The 20,481-nt window shown below is 32.5% G+C and overlaps 1 protein-coding gene and 1 long non-coding RNA gene across 9 annotated transcripts in view; both read right to left on the reverse strand.

The window, feature by feature from the left end:
* LOC125053681 overlaps positions 1-9,108 on the reverse strand; it is a 46,594-nt gene extending 37,486 nt beyond the window's left edge. The window contains exon 1 of the long non-coding RNA XR_007117609.1: positions 8,893-9,108. This is a non-coding gene — a long non-coding RNA (uncharacterized LOC125053681). The remainder of the gene's footprint in view (positions 1-8,892) is intronic.
* LOC125053671 (dystrophin, isoforms A/C/F/G/H-like) overlaps positions 1-20,481 on the reverse strand; it is a 358,079-nt gene that overhangs the window by 130,524 nt on the left and 207,074 nt on the right. The gene's annotated exons all lie outside the window — the stretch shown is intronic.

Raw genomic sequence — 20,481 nt, forward strand, 5'->3', positions numbered from 1 at the left:
GAGTCAGAATGACTGAGAGAGATGTGTACGCCTATATTTAGATATTTATGCTGAAATTCGATACCTATTTTATCGCTTCATATTGCCTTCATATGTTATTGATATACGCTAACGTTTTTCAAGTAAGACTATAATGTTCAGGCGCATACTAATTAATCCTGATGTAATACTGACGTTAGCGATATGTGCGGCAGTCACATACAATAAGAGGCCCTTGGGATTGTTATAATTTTCTATAGGGATATGTTGTGTCAAGGAGTTGGTTTTAATTTTACACATATTTTATAGCTAAAGAGGTTGTTTGTTTGGTAAAACTGTTTATCCGTACCAACTGGTTTAAAATGATTTGCTAGCTTATTTGTTTTAAAGTTATATAGCTATATAGCTTTAGATAGTTATATAGCTATATAGCTTCGACCAATATCACAACAAAAAACCATAGGACAAGCTAGTTAAATATATATGGTATGTAAACTTGTAACGGCTGATCATGTTGTAATGTTTTGAAAATAGTAAATCTTATAACTAATAATGTAACATTTGAATAGTCAATTAATTTTTTAAATCGAATTTGTAGTTTATTCGCTACAAACACCGTAAAAAGGTTCGCTTAAAGGCCGCACCGCACTTTCGAGCCTTCTGACAATGTGAGTGTCCATGGGCATATCACTTAACATCAGCCTCACAAATTTCCTCATTACTAGAGTCGGATTTTTAATGATATAAGAATAAATCTTCTTGAAAATTAATTAAGTTGTTATGGCATGAATTCATTTTAACGTAACGTTTGCCGTCTTTAAACAAATAATCGTTAACGGTATGGTCACGCATTAATTAAACACGAGATAATTAAACGCTTTAACGATAATTTTCTTTTATACGTACGAATACAAATAGTTAAATAACGATAAAAAATCATTTACACTTTTATACAAATATTTCATACTAGTACCTATTGAGGTAAAGAATGACGTAATGAGCAATGAATAATTGAAACCTTCGATATAAGTGTTAATAAGTATTAGCGTGTATATGAAAATGACGTATGCGAAGGTTGTTCAATTTGTATTTTGCCTTACGATGTAGTAAGACATTAAACAAATAAGTGTTGAATCTTTAAACAGCTCACGATATCTATGAAACAAGGGTTAAATAAATAAATAATCACTAGATGACTGCCATACTGTAGCGCCAATCAATTAAACCCGAAAATAAACCTCTAATATACAGTTATAGTACGGGCCAATTGTAATTTGAATACTGCCAAAATCATATTGTTATATGCAACGAAAATCCGATAAGTACAAATTTTAGATAGGCATGAAGTATACGCATATACAAAATTAAAATCTGACAAGTTTCGACTACGTTGACTTGTCCACAACTCATGGACTCCACGGTAGACTTCTAGTTACCAGATTGTAAGAAATAATTTCTCTTTTCGTTGAAACTAAACTTAGCAACGCGCAGCATATCTATTGCAGTGTAATAGTCGTGTCAACATACCGACATAGATCTTATCCGTGTGATTTATCTATTATATCCAATAAAACTATGAGTGAACTAATATCAACATCCTGTATCTAAACCGATTTGGCCTCAGAACATCCTGTATAAGATTGATAGCCAAATTGGTGAGGCAGAGTGTGAACGGAAGATCTGATTGAATTGTTGACATAGCATATGTTACTAGGCCCTTGTGAGTGATTTTATTACCAAGTTACGTGCGGGAACTTCTAAGGATGAAGTAAAATCTCCGTTCTATTTATACCATAATAACTCAATACTTGGCGATTAAAAAGAAGTAGGAAAGTTTCTTACCCGCTCTACGTCCTTGACTTGCGAACTGGTACTAAATGTAAATTTACAATTAATTTAACTTCTTTTTCACGTTCATAAGTGTACTTGTTTACCCATATGAATAAAGATATTTTGAGTTTACCTATATGAGTAAAGATATTTTGGGTTAACCAAGAGTAAAAAGTGTTGACAAACTTAGCAATGGTGGAGCTGTCATGTTGCTGTCAACATCGCTGCTAAGAGAAAAAATACAAACTTTTGGTAAGACTTGATATTAAATTTGAGTTTGACTCGCGTCTGAGAATGTGTCAATAAAATGGTGTTAAGTGTACATATGTACCTACGTAATTGATTATAAATTCATACACAATTTCAAAGTTGTTATACTTACAAATTAATCTATAAGTTTCACATTCTTTATTAGGCATTTTATTAGTATTCAATTGTAATTATCACTAGGTTATGGAATCGTATAATACAGAACAATATGTTCTTGTTTTATACGTAAAACACATTTTTTTTAGTGTAACTTGGCAGACGTTAATATTGTTTTGAATTATAAAACTATCCGAACTCAATAGATCGAAATTAAACTCGAAAAACTTGAAAAAATTATGTAAAGTTTTGTTCTGAACTAGCGCCTTTGGAAATAAATGTAACATTTCTTAACTAAGTTATTTGGTTATAAAAAACACAGACGTTGTGCAAATAAAATATACAGACCTGGACCGAGTATAATCTCCGACACTCTTATATGATCATTACAGCTCGCGGCCGGATGGGCTACTTAAAAGTAATAAATAAAATACTAAAAGTATGAAACAAAACCTCCGTAGCCACAGTTGCATTCACCATATTTGTAACGTAGTATTTCAACTCATTTCGTTGAATCACATGAGCCCGGTAGCCGGATATTTCCGGATGAAAGCCATAAAAAAATCTCGGTTCAAAAGAGCGAGTCAAAACTAATGATCACAGACACGAAAGCTCACAAAATCTCACATACAGTTATATGCCCTAGTTACTTTAAAATAAGGTTGTAAATCCTATGCGAACTTTGCTGTGAGAGACCTGCCTTTGACAGTTACTGTACTATAAACTAGGTCTGTAATGTTCGGGATTTTGATCTTTGTTGGAATGTAATAAGGGACACTGTTGTTTGCCAATTTGCAAAGCCTAAATATGATAATAGAATCTAGGAGGATCTGACATGAGATATTTGGATGGTCTGTCAGTTTCTCGCTTCGGCCACTTCAGTTCAGAATATAACTGCAAGTACACGTCGAATTCGAAAGTCGAAAATCCAGTCACTCATTAAAGGCCGTATTATTACAATTTTATTCCACTATAAAAGGAATCTGAAAATCGCGCGGCTAAAATTACCAAGTGCGCTATAATACGTATCTATCCGAATGAATCAATATTGTATCTTAATATATGGTATTTTAGAATTTCTGACGTTTTATTAAAATATTTTTTTAGGCCGTAATTTAAAACGTCCGTCCCGCCTAAAAGTTCAGAATAAAGTAATTAATATAAATCACAAAAACACTAAGTGCATCGCTGAAATATTTCGTTGATTTGCAGTAAAATTTAGAATCTAACAAATTGTCAACCGGTTACAAAAATATCCATTGAATTACTAAAAAAACTTCAATCAGTAGAGAAAACCGATTAAATTAAAACTGGTTAAAATAGAAATGTTTGTAGTTTGAAAAACGAGTATTTCACTGAATTACTAAAAAAGTAACGAGATTCGTTAACGGTAGGTACTATAAAAGCGTTTGAATCTTGTTTTAATCACTTAAGATTAGATAGCGGTAATCTTCTAAATTACAATTTACTTATTATGATACTTTTGGGGTGTATTTAAGCATTAAATGTTTACGATTTCATCATTAAATGCTTAGTAAAGTTTAAAGCGCGTGCGCAAAAAACGTGCAGCACGTATTAGAAGAAATACATTTAATTTATATTCTCTTATTAATAAACATCGAAACATAAGTCTGAGAACAGTCTAAGGATGTCTTTAAATGTCTCATAATATCTAGCCTAGCTCTATATGAAGCCTCTATCTATCTACCTATCTAGGTACTTCGGTTTTCTATGGCAAGAAACAAAACATAGCGCCACGTCTAACAAGTCCTACTCTTATGTTAAAAATCTCATTCTCACCTTTGTTACCGAATCTCACTCTAAGAGGCTGACCGTTTGTGTTAAGTTCCAAAACTAGGAGCAATAACTCAAACTTGAAAATACTTTCCGTAAGTATTTCTTGATAATGTCAACATTTAAAACTGTGATATCGACTTTCCATACAAGTATTCTATTTGAACGTTGCAAACTATTTAGTTCCCAAATAGTTTGCAAATACGTACATAGCGCTTCTATGACATACAAAATTCTAATTTGCAAATAGTTACCACTTTTAGAACACTAATCAATAGATTCAGTAACCCTTAAGCTGTTTGTCTTTGGCTGCGGCGTGCTTTTGATAATAAGTAATTAGCAGCTGTTAATTGATTAAACAAGCGGTAAATTGTTTGGCGTTCATCTTATTTGCGGCTGATTATTGTTCTTTACTTTCACAACTATACAATTGCATACTATAAAGCGCGATTGAATGGCTATTCGATTTCGCATGTACCTGAACTAAACACTCTCTTATATTGATTATTTCAAGGTTGAGGTGGTAACTGTTTGCAAATTAGATTGTGAATTATAAAACGAATATTTTTGATTGAAATTTACCAAATAAGGAAAAATAAGGTGTCTGTTGTGAATTTAAAATACTAGCCGAGTCGTCGTATTATTTTTGTTCTATAAACACTATTTGGATGGGCCAAACATAACATTGAACACGTCAGCAGCCCCTTTATAATTTTCTTACGTAATAGTGCAACGCATGCCTTCTGCATTCACATAGAACCGGAAAAAAACACTGAAAATAATAAATTCAATCAAAATATCATGTTTTGCATATCTATAATCTACGTATCATAATGAACGTTAATAAAGAAATACATAAATGAAATTTAAATTTACATTTAAAAAGTCATAGAATTTAACCTTTTATATTTGAATTTTATGTTAGGCAATTTTAAACAAAATTTAGCTAATTTAAATGTGCAATATTAATAGTTGTGATTGTCGTCAGTTGTCGCGTGCAACGACCCCGATTGTTTAGTTTTTGCCCGCTCACCGCCGCAATCAGTAGGGTTCTCGCATTTTACTTGTTTCCAAATTAAATTTGTTAATTCATGAGTATAGATCTTTTTAAAATAAATCTATTTTGCCCTGCATGTTAGGTTAGTTGAGCATGAAAATAATGATATTCTCTAGTTTCATACAAGACAGAAAATACAAACGAATTTATTATAAAACGAGTATTTGTTTTAGGAAATAACCACGATATAATACAAATCATAAAGACTGAGTTATCGAGTCATATAGCAATTACACTAATTGACAATTGACATATAATATGTTATCGGCACATTGTGCAATGAAAGGTGTCAGTGATAGCCCTATCAAAGCACTACCGCGTTCCTGTCTCGCTGTTCTTGAACTTGATTGTAATTACCGATCAAGTTTTACGCACTCTACTTGTTAATCAACTCTGAGATGAATAAGACTGAACTAAACTTTCAACTATTATTTATCTCAAAGAAGTGATAGGTATGTTAATGTAACTAGACATTTATGAACAGTGATATGGAATATAATATTGAGAATGTTGTCTGAAATTTTTTTAACCATATAATATATGTTATTTATGGTTTAAATATATTAAATGAGAAACTTTATAATTGCGATAACGGCTATACCAAACGTAAATACGCTAGTTACCCTTTCAAAAGTCAAATCAGTATTCATCATTGATCATGAAATAAATTCAGAAAAGCGTAATAACTTTTGCGCTCGCACGTCCAATTATTTTTTACGTCTGAATAACTAAGACCCATCGTATAAATGAGTCGTTTAATGATATTTTCTTCGTAGTCGATTGATTTCTATACTACCCATCAGAAACCATATGTTACTTAAACATACATGTGGAAGAAGGTAAGGTGTACTTCCAACCTAAAGGTAGAACCCTCGACTAGTCCCACCAAGAACTGGCCGGCATGAGCGCCCCAGTGACTAAGGTATGTCTAGATAATATATACATACAGTCAAAATCTGTTATATCGACATCGAGAGCCTATTCATATTTGGCCGTAACAGCCGATGACGTTGTTATTCAGTACCTAATACATAGAATTCAGCCGGGACCTTTGATTTTGGTCAATATAACCGGTATGTTGTTCTAATCGATGTCGGCGTAAACGGTTTTGACTGTATATGTATATATTTTTCAGCGGTTGGATATACTTTGATAGCTCTATTCAGGGTAGGACGTCATAGCACTAATTGTAGCCGCATTGTAGGTAGATATGTTAAAAGTAAAATATCGAAGTATGTTTTACTTCTAAGCGCACAAAAGTGTTAGTCCTTCTCTGAAAGAAAAAAATGCCTAAGAGAGCGTAATGTTAATAATGTTTAGATCACGACTGCATGTCATACCATTTCTTAAAGATTAAACGCCTTTATTCTACGCTTTGTAGCGCTTTTCCTAGGAGCATAACTTTGTATCAAATTTGTTGCAATACGGAATTATAGAACATCATAAATTATAATTAGACGTGAGTGAATTCCCCTTGTAATAAGTGTTTAGCGAATAGTGGGGCATAAATAGTACAGTTGTTTTCTTGTCGTTTTGAAATAGATTTTATGTATTTTCAGTTTAAACGTTTAGTATTGCAGTAAATTTGTGTGTATAGGCTAATGGCTCAAATCAATAAAACATTTCAGTCGCTTGTTATAACCATAATATTGCTGGATCTTAGACAAAATATATTTTATTACTGGTCTCAATAGTCAATTATCTATCTATATTCTAATATTCACAGAAAGTGTCTAAAATCTATTGCTTGAAATGTGCAAAACCGAAAGAATTCATCATTTTTCAAGTTTTTATATATGTACTTTAAAATTTACTTATCTTCTATCTGTCCAATGGTCATGAAAATTCGAATGAGAATTAGTTCACGATAAGCAGGACTTTAAATTACACCCTAAGAACGCACAAACGTTGTGACTTGCACAATAAAACCTAGAGTCTAAATACTATTTTGAGGTTCTGTGCTTTGATGTGCAAAACTAATTATTTATTAGCTACACTGTTTTGGAGGGTAAGGCAGAAAGTAAACGGCACACAACAAATCATGGTGAGGGTAGGAAGATAAACGATTTATTATTACCGTGACAATGCACCTTCCTGTATTCCTGAAGCGGAATACAGTATAATATAATTGAAGTTGTAATTACAAATAATTCATGATAATTTATGGAAATTTGGTGAAATCGTACATTTCGTGGAAAATAATTTATTGTCCTAACATTAGTAGTATTGCGTAAACACATCCGTAATATGTCGGACACGTAAAAAATAGTTTTTATTGAAACATTTTCCAAACAATTTTACCACAGTTAATTACAACTTTTGCAATGAAAATATCATATAAATGTATATATACATTATTTTACTGTTGGCGTAGTTATTAAAAAACTTTAAATAACTTTCTAGAACATATCGTCACGATCGGAGAACAATGGTGGATTTGAAAAAAAACCAAAATCCACTTTTTATCATATTTGGATACTACATTTACTAAATATTACGGCTACATTAAGAAAATTTCACGTGTTTTAAAAAGTGACGGATTTGATAGAAACATGGGATTTTTCTAGAAAACTGTGTAATTAAATGTAATTATTTTTAATTTATTTCAAAACAAACCCTTTTGTTTGCTTGTATGCCAATTTTCATAATAACAGAATATGAATTCAAATAGTTATGACAAAAACTAACATGATTATATTAATTTGAAGGCTGCTCTGTAATGTTTACTATGAGTCAGATCCGTCACTATTCTACGACTATGACGATACATTCTGCTAACCACTGAGCCATTAGCACTCATCTCTGATAAACGTATATTATTAGCGTGTTTATATCTCATATTTCACTTGCTTTATTTTGCATTCAACCCATACATAACCCAGGTTTCGACCCTGCCATCGATTGACTATATGTCGTTTTGCTCAAAATGATTATTCACCGTGCAAGCACACATATATACATAGGTTCGAACATACGATTTAAGGATCAAATTACAAGCTTAACAACTATACTAACACAGCTACATTTTCAAATTACGAACACGCACTTAAATATTGTTAAATCGTTTAAAATCACACGCAATGTCAGTTAATAATTTCCATAATAGAGTAATTTAACATCGAAATTATATTATTTTAACGGAATGTTAATCGCAGCGAATTAATTGCTACTGAATTTGTGACAGCCCATTTAATTAACTACACATTAATTGTTTATATTCCATAAATACGCAAATATTAGTTGTTTGATACGATACCAGTGGCTTTGCCCTACGATTCGGTAACTCACTTTTCGACTCACACAGCGGTTTTCGCATCGGCGGTCGCTCTCAAATCGGTCGTGAAGCAGTCATATGATTTGGCATTCTGATAAACAATAAACTACAAGCTTCCATCTTTTGACTGATTTGAGAGCGACCGCCGATGCGAAAACCGCTGTGTGAGTTCTAAAAGTGAGTTACAGAATCGCAGGGCAGTTGTCTATATTTGTTGATGCGTTTAACTCATCTTTTAACCTTAAGAATAATTAATACTCAAACTCAAAATAACTTTATTCATATACGTAACCAGATACATACGTCAAAAGAAATGATGTTAAATTGATTCTAAATTTACATTTACTACCAATTCGCAAGTCGTGGACAAGAAGAACTGGCAAGAAACTCTCCGCCATTATTTTTATTCGCCAAGTTTTGAGTCATACAATATGTACAATTATTGTTCGAAACAAAAGGCAGGCAGAAAACATATATTCTTCTAAACATAAATTATGCACGTTTAATTCTACAAAGACAACTTTAGAACGTAAACCAAACAACTATTATCTGTTGCCTCGATGATGTAAACAAGAAAATCCTTGAAACTCACCTAACACGAGTTTATGAATGACCGTGCGCTTACGCACAATCCATTGACACATCGCATTCACAACTTAAATAATAACACTGCACTGAAAACCCAAATTCACAAAGTTAGTACGTCGACGTTCGATTTTTAAATTCGCGTTTTTTTACGCGGACACCGTACCGACCGTGATAACTAACGAGTAACGAATAACGGCTCGCTCAAGTATACCGTCCGTCCCGCTCTTTCGTTGCGTAATGTAACGGGGCATAGAGTATCGTGTGAAAAGACAATACCGAACGAGATATTGAGAGAATATTATCTAAATTGATCTCTTGCACGTTAGCAGGGTTTTTGAAAAGAAGATTTTGACGCACAGGCTTGCCGCCCGAAAAAGTTACAATTCATTGTGATTGAGTGCATTTTTCTACATCTGCAACGGCGTAATGGTGAAGACACACTTTGATGTCGGTTCCATCAATCGCTTTCTTTAAAAAAATTAAGATGTTTTTAGTATTAGGATTTAAACTGCTAAAACTGGCTACAATAAACGTCTAAGTACAAAGTATAGTGCATAAGAATTCACTAAAATAATTAATAGGTATTGTCATTTAGTGTGCATGTACGAATATTACTGATTTTCAGTATAATATCCAAACTAATATGTGACAATAATTGGTCTATTATACGAGAACACTGTCATTAGATAATTATTTATGTAATGACCATGATACAATAAGCTGCTTACTGCAAGTTTAATATCAGAACATTTCACGATCGAATTTCGAACATTTGTTTTCCTACAAAAACTACTTTATCTGAGTTGAAGTACAAAAACTGTTATAAGCATGTTTCCTTTTAAGCAGGTGAATTTATTAAAACCTGAATTTAGGTTTTGTTAAAGGTAAACCTTCTTGTTTAAGTAATTTTTACTTATGTTACTTGTTTGGCTATACTGAACGTTACTTTTGAAATCCTTCGCAAACAAGTAAAATATTTAAGCCGTTTCAAAATCCTTTAAATAATTGATAACCATTCAATAAATTATTCGTTCTAGTTCCGTTCTGTATTAGTTTTAAAACGTTCCTTTGTTTGCTGCGGTCCACCGCCCACATGCGCCCACCACATTGCTTGTCACACGCTACTATTTAGCTAACTTATTGCCGCACTACTTAACTGTATATTGTCCATTTTGTGCGCGATTGTACATGTCTATTTACAGATTGAAATTTAAAAATGGAAAGAATGATGTTAGTTGTTAGTTGAATAATAAAAACCTACTGCTTTTTAGGACATAGGTCCAGTTATAAATACAATTCTGCATATTTAACTGTTGTCTCGTTTATAATTAGAGGAAGTGACTTAAAAATGCAGAGTAGTCTTAGCCTGGTAATGTAAAAACTATGTAAATCCCAACCCAAAAATTGTTGATGAATTTTGATTCTGCGTGAAATATTTAGCAAAATGTTATATTAGATCGATAATCTAATATATAAAATTCTCGTGTCACAATGTTCGTTCCCATACTCCCCCGAAACGGCTCGACCGATTCTTATGAACATTTTTATGCATATTCAGTAAGCCTGGTTAATATCTATCTTTCAAACCCATAAGGGGTGTCCACCCAATTTTTTTTATTTTTTAGTGATTTTTTATTTTAATTTTTTTATGATACAGCATACAAAAATACATACAACCCCTAATTTTCACCCCCTATTTTGTTATTATCTATATATATAAAAGAAAGTCGTGTTTGTTACAACACTTATAACTCGAGAACGGCTTGACCGATTGCCATGGTTTTTGATTTGTTGGATTTGTTTCCGTCCCGAATAGCAGAATAAGCAATAAAATATCGGATAAGTTATCGAATAACAATAAATAAATAAATTAATTTTACGAATGCAAAAACCATATGGTGCCATCTGTTGACAAAACTACGCATCATTTTACGTCGAATCGTGTCAGTTCAAGAAATTCCGATCTTGAGGTGAATGAGGAGATGCATAACCATGCTTTGATCCTGATCAAAAGATGTTGGATATCAGAAAGTGCGTAACATGCAGTATCGTCATATTGACGCTAGAGAGAAGATGCCTAATGTGTAAAACTGCCATTCTTCTTTCGCAATGGCAAGCAATAAAACATTTCTGTATTTGCAATAAAGTTGTATTAATGTAATACTTAACATTAATGAAATCCTAAAATAAGTTAAATTAAAGTTACAACGATATTATAAGGTTGTAGGGCGGAACGAAGTTAGCCGTTAGGTCAGCTAGTTGTAGATAAATATATTTATTGAACTTAAAAAATGTTTCCTAGAAATAATATACATGGCAAAACAACGTTTGCCAGGCCAGTTAGTAATGTGATAATATAATAGTTAGAACTGTTTTAGATTTAAATGTGACGTGTCATCAGAAAAATGGACACAAAAGTGCGTCTTATTCATACCCTATTAGAATACAGGATATTATACTAAAAAACTTGATTTAAAGTGTGCATATAAAGCTTAAGCGACAATGGATGCCCGCAGGGCTCAGCTGCCGCTGCCAAAAAGTTAGTATATCATTAAAATAGTTAATTATTTGTAACGAGCCCTAACGGCACGCGTTGCCGATTAAACAGGACGCATTTCGTAATTACTTATTAGCACGATATATGCATCGTGGTAATTCAGTTGCTAGTTCGGAAATGTAAAGCGTTTTCAGTTTCGTACCTAAAACTTCTACTGCAGTGTAATTTGACCGCATAATTTCCACAAGAAGCTTTTTTATAAGATGGGCAAACGAGACAGTAGTTGTGGGTCCATTGCCGGCCTACTAGAGAGGAGTAAAGCTCTCTTTTAAGAAGCTAATATAGGAATTATTTACTAGTTGTGTACTTCGGTTTCGCCCGCTGAATTGTATATCAATCTACAATTTATGTATTGAAGATAGCTCATAGTTTTCGGTCTCAATCACATGATTTCAATAAAATGATTTTAGAATGCGTTTGCCTTTAGTCATATTTATTAAGTGATTGGGACTGTATATTTAATAGGTAATTAATGATTAAAGGAATTAATCTGCAGTCATTAAACTTTTAAAAGATAAATTTGCTTTTAAAAAGTTTTGAATAGCCCGTTTAGTTTCCTTATTATTTATATAGAGATATAATAAATAAATCGATTCCATTGTTCTATTAAAATTTACACCAAATACCTAATATAGTTTGACACAATACTAGTTTTCCTTCTCTTTACTTTTAAGTAGAATAACTTATATAATCACATATATAATTTTAAATTGACCTTGTTTACTTTTTATATTTCTTTTGCTATTTAAATTTTACGTGACGGTATTTTACAATATTTGTGTATTGTCAACTAACTGTTTGTGTATGTTTTTCTACTAAGATAAAATTAAATAAATAAATTAATATGGCTAAGATTTCTTACAAAATTCTAAAGTACTCTGAGACCACCCTGTATCAAACAAAGGCCACGAATGTAAGGTCACGGTTTTCGGCGATCGCTCGATTAGTACCGACCTCGGACACACAACGTGATCTTGGATTAGATGCGCAATGACAGATTAATAGCTCACAATGTGTACCTATTGTTCAAACGTAACGAATATTTGAAATATGATTATTTCGGTTTAATTCTCATAGATTCATCATTAGCATAAAGCAAGTAAAGTGAAAAATCAATAAATATCCCGATAACAAGAAAATCACAGAGACCGATTCGTGGCAAACCCAAATCATTTGATACGGATCCACGGATGGAGGAGCTGCCTACGCTCAAACATTCACAAAAGTACACGTTGATTTGTAAACCTTCCCCATTTGTTCTTTTTAAAGTTGGTTAATATACCTCTCATTAGAGTATAATCTTACTTGTATGGAAAATGACCCGTTCTGTTCAGAGGCACTTAGATTGAATAGCCTTAACAGTTAAAGCAATTATTATAAAGTATTGGTAATGTGTCAGTAAGGGGCCAATTAAAATAGCTCAGCTAAAAACAATGAAATTCCTTCACCATAATAGTCGAACCACACCACCACTGCTTTCACACGATCGCACTTTATAGGTAAAGATTGTATCATAGATAAGGCTAAGCTATGATTTTAAATAGCACATTGATGTCAATCATAAAATGAAAATCAAAACATATAAACATACTGATAACGTAATTTCCGTTGAAGATGATAAAAGCTAAAGTTTAAATTATAATTTAAATAGAAAACACACTATGGGATTGAAATGTGTAAAATACAATAGATTGTTGGAAATGCATAATTATAAAATTGTCCTAACTTCACGAGTTCATTCTTATTAACTTGTACTAATCACGTAACAAGATATTTAAGAAAACTATTCAACTAAAATGACAAAATATTTCCAGAGAGAATATTGAGAATTTCAAAAGTCGATCGCGTGAATAAAGGTATCTATTGTTTTGGTGTAGCTTTAAATTCTCATTCCATGGCGTACACCAAAATTATTTACTAAAGATGTGTCTGGTGCATCACGATCATGGCAACGCCTCAGTTTTATAAAGTACGTCAGTAAAGGATTGATTAGCTTCGTATATTTTAGCTCTCACTGTGCTTGTACATCTAAGTGTGGGTGCAGATTGATAACCACTCAAACTCGAACGATAGTTGACAGGTTCGTGCTTGGCCGAATTCCGTGAGGCCACTTGCACAGGTTCACATTAATGTATTTTAAATCCTTCTTTTAAAAAATATACAACGTGTGTAGTTTAATTTAATTCCTAGATATAAATGTAGCAATATTTTCTCTGACATAAAACTATTGCTGATTTCAACTAAGTTCATTATGGGATTTTGATAGATTAAAGAGTGAATTTTGCGATGGATGCGTTTATCACATATCAGAGTCACCAGTGGACCTCATGCCGGACCACGTCTCCCATCAGGGTGACCTCTAAAATGCTCCACTAAATACGGTAAAGATAAGACATATTCAGTTTAACAATGATAAAATTCAAAAGAGCTACAGTTATGAAAGTTTTCCTGTATTTTTTTCTTACTGTGATAGTAAGACTGACTGTGATAGTGAGACTTACCAATCAAGTTACTGTGATGGTAGACAACAAGTTTAATAAAAATAATTAAATTACTACATAGTTGATATGGGAATTTCTTTCTCCTGTATGTCTGCGTATTGCTTTGTGCTCAAACAGAAGCAAAAATCTAAGCGTTTGAGAATAAAATAATTGGGTATATAAAAGAACTAACATACCATATATTATTTAAATTTTCAACCTGATTTAGTGTAAGTTGTAAATATATGTCTACGAATTCATTATGAATAGTAACGGTAAAATGCATAGAGCGCCCACGTGCGATCGTTTTGTGAATGAAGATGCATACCTGTTACTACTTAAAGTCGAATGGAACTCGAAATTTATTCGCAAAAAAACAACGGCAGTTTATTGTTAACTTTAGGGATAGATAAACTTAAGTTTTCATAAACGGGGTTAAATAAAAAATAACCGAAATTACTTAAATTAATAAAATAATGTAATTTTTTAAATTTGCCTTATTAAATATATTTAATCAGTTGCAAGAAATACAGTACAATCAAAATAATTAAATAATAAAGAAGCAACTGGCGGCCTTATCGCTTTCGAGCGAACTACAAAAGTTTCAAAATAACTAGCCATGAAGCATTGAACATAACAAAGAAATTAAATCATATTATGTAGACAGTGAAAAACGACACATCAATCACTATGATTTGATAATTTCAGTTAGTACGAAATTTAGGGTAAAGAAACTAAGCGGATAGGGACAAGAAGTTAACTATATAGGATAAATAAACTAACGGATAAATAAAACCCTAAATATACAAGGAACCTGAAGGTTCTATGAGTATATTAACGTCAGTATTAAAAATCAATTATCGAATGATGTTGACGGTACTTCTACGTTATGAGTGACAAAAAAGTGTGAAACCCAAATATTTACAACAAATAGTAGGGTATTTACGATTATCCAAAGAAAGTCATGATCATTGAGAATTTCGTAAGGCAATATTAACTCAGCAAACACGTGGGTGGAGATACAATCTGTGTAATTATTACTTGATGAATTATTGTAATTATTGGTCTGGTTTGTTAAACCATTTCTGAACCTGTTAGCCATTAACCAAAAGACTACATTAGTGGAGACAATGTTTCATCAATAGTTGAAAGATGGATATTCTGTTCTTAAAATAAGTTAATAAATAAACCAGTGGCACGGACCAAGTTCAAAAATTATTTGCTTTTGATGTTACTTCCGTTGACTTCAAATAAGACACTAGGCAGTAGATGCATGAATACAACAGACTCATTTTGCTGAACAACTCATTGACTCATTTTGGACACAAGAACAAATAGGTAGTAGATGCATGAATACAACAGACTCATTTTGCTCAACGACTCATTGACTCATTTTGGACACAAGAACAAATAGGTAGTAGATGCATGAATACAACAGACTCATTTTGCTCAACGACTCATTGACTCATTTTGGACACAAGAACAAATAGGTAGTAGATGCATGAATACAACAGACTCATTTTGCTCAACGACTCATTGACTCATTTTGGACACAAGAACAAATAGGTAGTAGATGCATTAATACAACAGACTCATTTTGCTCAACGACTCATTGACTCATTTTGGATACAAGAACAAATAGGTAGTAGATGCATGAATACAACAGACTCATTTTGCTCAACGACTCATTGACTCATTTTGGACACAAGAACAAATAGGTAGTAGATGCATGAATACAACAGACTCATTTTGCTCAACGACTCATTGACTCATTTTGGACACAAGAACAAATAGGTAGTAGATGCATGAATACAACAGACTCATTTTGCTGAACAACTCATTGACTCATTTTGGACACAAGAACAAATAGGTAGTAGATGCATGAATACAACAGACTCATTTTGCTGAACAACTCATTGACTCATTTTGGACACAAGAACAAATAGGTAGTAGATGCATGAATACAACAGACTCATTTTGCTCAACGACTCATTGACTCATTTTGGACACAAGAACAAATAGGTACTTAGTAGATGCATGAATACAACAGACTCATTTTGCTCAACGACTCATTGACTCATTTTGGACACAAGAACAAATAGTGTCTCCCCTTAATACAGACTGTAAGTAGTAGTATTTGACCTATACTGTTATATTTAGTAAGGCTAGAATGTCATATTCGATGTCTCAGTTAGGAGTAATAAAAAATTAATGTTAAAAAATTATATACCTCATGAATTATTCTAGATATTAGTGAAAACCTCAATAAATTCGTGCAGTAGTTTTTGAGTTTATCGCGAACAGGTAGAAAACTACGAGTATACCTGGAGGACTTGATATATTTAATACAAACGTTAAACATATTTTTATAAAGCTAGGTAATCTTGTATAAGATAGGATATTTTTTATTTGTATGCTATCTTAGTCAAGTATGTTTTTGTAACTTCTTTTTAATTAATATTATTATTATATATATTATATATGTATATTATACATCTAAAACCAAGTGTGAAAAAACGCATGAAAATATTGTGCATTATTTTCTAGCATTTATGTCATATATTTAAGTAATATTGGATTTATTTCCGTTAACGACCATTAGTGATAACATAGATTTAGAGCGGTTTATTTTAGTTGTGAAATAAATAAAATTTAAAAAATCTTTGAATTGCTGAAAGAGTCAACATAAGGCATTCCTCACAATAAATGTTTGATGAAAGGATTTGTTTATTAAAAATTCACTCGTTAAGCGTACAAGCTCTGCTTTGCAAACATTTTTAGCGGCCATTATGTGACGGTCTGCATAATGGAGAGCAGAAACAAAGGCCAGTATAATTGTGGACAGGCGGCGGACTGGCATACTTTCTTAGGAGCTGCTCATTTGTGGATGTGGGACGAATCTACAAAGCGTTTTCAACACACTATGTAAAACTACTTGTCCTAACTGGAAAGCCTGACTATTATTACAGAGGCAAGATGATATTCAGGAACAAGACCTAACACTGACTCCTGTCATTGATGACATACGGGATTGATATCTCGCGTTAAATCTCGTTTCTGAATCTCACTCCCAATTTCTATAATGTACTAAGAATTTTTAAAATAATGCATAAAACTGTTACATAACGTAATTGCCTCAGAAATTTCGTTAGGAATATAGAACTTTTAAACAGTAAAACGGGCAGGCTCACCTGATGTTAAGTGCCGCCATTGACACTCACACTGCCAGAAGTCTCGCAAGCACTCTGGTCTTGTAAGAATTGGTACGCTCTTTTCTTGAAAGAGTTAAAGTAGAACAAGTGTTCATTATCACGGCAAGAAGTATGTTAAACTATGATTAATATTATCAGACTTTAATGGAAATTAATTGTGTACTTATCTGTAGTCAAATCCTTCTTAATGATTTTGCGAATTCCCGTTATAATTTGTATAAAAATGACGCGAAATAAATATTAATTTAAAATCAAAGTTCTACATTTTGTAGATAAGTCAAGGAACAGGCTGATGTAAAAAGCATCCGTATTACAGGATAAATGTTTATTTGACTGTTGTAACATCTCTAAAATGCGTACCTTATACACAATTTTACACAATACGTAATATAAACGGTAATAATCTGAAATGATAATGATGTAGAATGCTACTTGAAAAAAATAAACAAAGAATAATACAAAGCCGATGTGGGCTGCCCACACCAATGAACCCGCCATTCAAATTACATCAACAAAAGGTGTGTGATGAGTGAAAAATATTGTGGATTTCTACAATACATGTTAAGGGAAGCTTGCGTGAAATTCAAAGGTACAGGATATTATCATATGAACTTATTATCATAAAGCAACCCTCGTGGCGTTTACTTACTCTTTGACCTTTATATCGGGCCACTGCACTGTTCGAACGTGAACCAATAGATTTCTTGTATCTATGGGCAATTTATAGTAGCTAACACTAAGAAAAAAATAGCAACGAGCGAAACATATTAACGGCGTGTATCAGAAAATATCTACTAAAAAAACGTTCTGTCCAAATTTTTCACCTGCCTCACATCAACAACTATGCCAAAAACTCAGTTTTGTATCGCGAAGTCCGGACAAACAACGATATTTAAGCTTTGACTTGTTTCAGCTATGGAGGAATATGCTTGAGTAAACCCCACATACGTACCCTTAGTTTAACACTATCACACAAAACAGCCAAATTAGGTATTACTTAGTTTAATTATATTGATCGAATGATTTTTATTTTTTTAATAGTTTTTTTTCTTCTGTAATAATTGAACATTTTTGTTTATATTATGTATTCTACCTTGGCTATATGTTTCGTATAATTATTTTTTAGTAAATATAATATATTTTAGCTGCAGAATGAAATAAATAAATATATTAGTCCAAAGAAGCATAGCCCTAATCTACATTTATTAACAATTTTTTTATGCATACTTATGTCCTATTAAATACAATTGGAAACATCCCCCTATGTAAGCCCTCTTTCTTTGTAAAGCTATAATATTATACTTTGTTATCATCTCGGTTGAATTTTACAGTTTTCCGTTGCTGCAGGTTTGAATACCTCAATTTGGGATATCGGCGGACATAAAACATGACCCACTCAGCTGATTGCCTGCCCCAGATATAGCACTGTAATATATCACTCGCAACAAACATTGGGTTAGTTTTAACTTGAGGCTGGATGCCAAAATCCATCGCATTCTAATACACTTGTAAAAAGAAACAAATCGATTTATAGTAGATTGTGTAATTGTTTCATGATGTGCGTGTGACATGAGCAATTGTTATGCAATCGTAGAATGTAATAATTTGAGAAAATTTAAGATAGGAGTGTTTACAGACGGTAGGGCGATATCAGTTATCACCGAAGAAATCTCTTACCAGGCTTTTATAAAACACTTTTTTACCGGACTAGAACAGAGGACACCGTGAGCCATTTCTGCCAAAACCCTCAATCTTCTAGTCGATACCGACTCCGGGGAAACAAATACAGATAATACAACTTTTTTCTACAGCTGTGATACTTTTTGACATTCAACACCTTTTGACTTCAGTCACCGTGACCACGCACGCTGTAAAGCACGCGAAACGTCGGTTAAATTTATAATTATGAAAAATAATTGTAAATACATAACTTCAATCCGGTAAAAAAAATTTTTACTATAAAATGTGTGAAAGTTATTTCAATAAAAGACAATACTATCTTACGAGGCTTCTTGACTGTTTACCCAATGTTATTTTTTTAATATTATCTATTTCATAAATATATATCTAACAAATACATTCAACTTAATATTACAGTATAAAAGGTAATGAAAGTAAAATTTTAAGACAGTTTATAGATGCGATTTAAGTTATCTAAAATAAGCTATCTAAACGACACGGCACATGTTAAAGCTAACATTCGCGCACCTGTGTCACAACCACAGGGCGGAAAGCCCGCCCGCCCTTGCGTAAATATCTTTAGCAGGAGCTTACGAATTGTTTCTAAAATATGGTCGTCAATTTAATAAATTTGTATAAATATAAAACTTATTTAAGAAATGTATTACATTACATAGCTATCTCTCACTGAACGCAAAAAGCGTTCGAAAATTGAGTCATGCAAATAAAAATTCGAATGTATACGTCACCGTAAAATTTTAAACACCGTTAGATTGTAATCTATCTCGCGAGATTGTAAACTGTCGAAAGATTGTGAACCTCAACGAACTGCTTACCTTACTCTATGGACATATACCGGTCTACTATAAAGCCGACCAATCAGGGACAACCTTCGGACAGTTGATAATTTTAAGATTGTAATTTGACGGTTTCACTTCGATAGATTACAATCTACCAAATAATAATACGTCAAATTGTAAGCAGTACGCTGAGGTTCACAATCTTTCGACGGTTTATAATCTCGCGACATAGATTACAATCTAACGGTATTTAAAATTTTACGTTAACATATATAAACCAACCGTCGCATCTCCCGTGACTCTGCTCCAGTTTATCAATTATGAACCCATGTGTAAAGGTCAAAGGAAAAGTTTAAGAGCGCGTTTATGAAAGTTTAAAAGTATGAGTTAATATTTCAGTTGCAAAGCACTTTACACTAGCATAAATATAACTTTTGGACTAAATTGTGAGAGGGCTACTCAGTTTTCACTGAGCGCTATAAAATAGATACTAAAAAGCTTCGTAAAGGTTGCCGTACACAGTGAATTTAGTAGACATTAAATATAAAATATAGGGATTTTCTTATTGCTTTTTAAATTTTATTCTTGAACTAAGGTGATCTACCTTTTATACGCGAAAAGTTTATTAGAATTAATTTATTATCAAAATGGAAGATGAATTACAATTGGATTATTAAATTTATTGACGAATAATGAAAAGCAGGCGAAACGTTATTTAATAAATGTTGTAGGGACTTTAAGATTTTTGCAATGAAATGTAGCTATTGCCTTATTTCTTATCTAAGATAGTCGCGCATTAATTGTAATGAATACACAGAAATTATAAATACTGGTATTTCGTAATATTTTTTTCACAAAAAATAA

Source organism: Pieris napi, chromosome 11 (assembly GCF_905475465.1).
Source record: "Pieris napi chromosome 11, ilPieNapi1.2, whole genome shotgun sequence".
Classification (NCBI taxonomy): Eukaryota; Metazoa; Arthropoda; class Insecta; order Lepidoptera; family Pieridae; genus Pieris; species Pieris napi.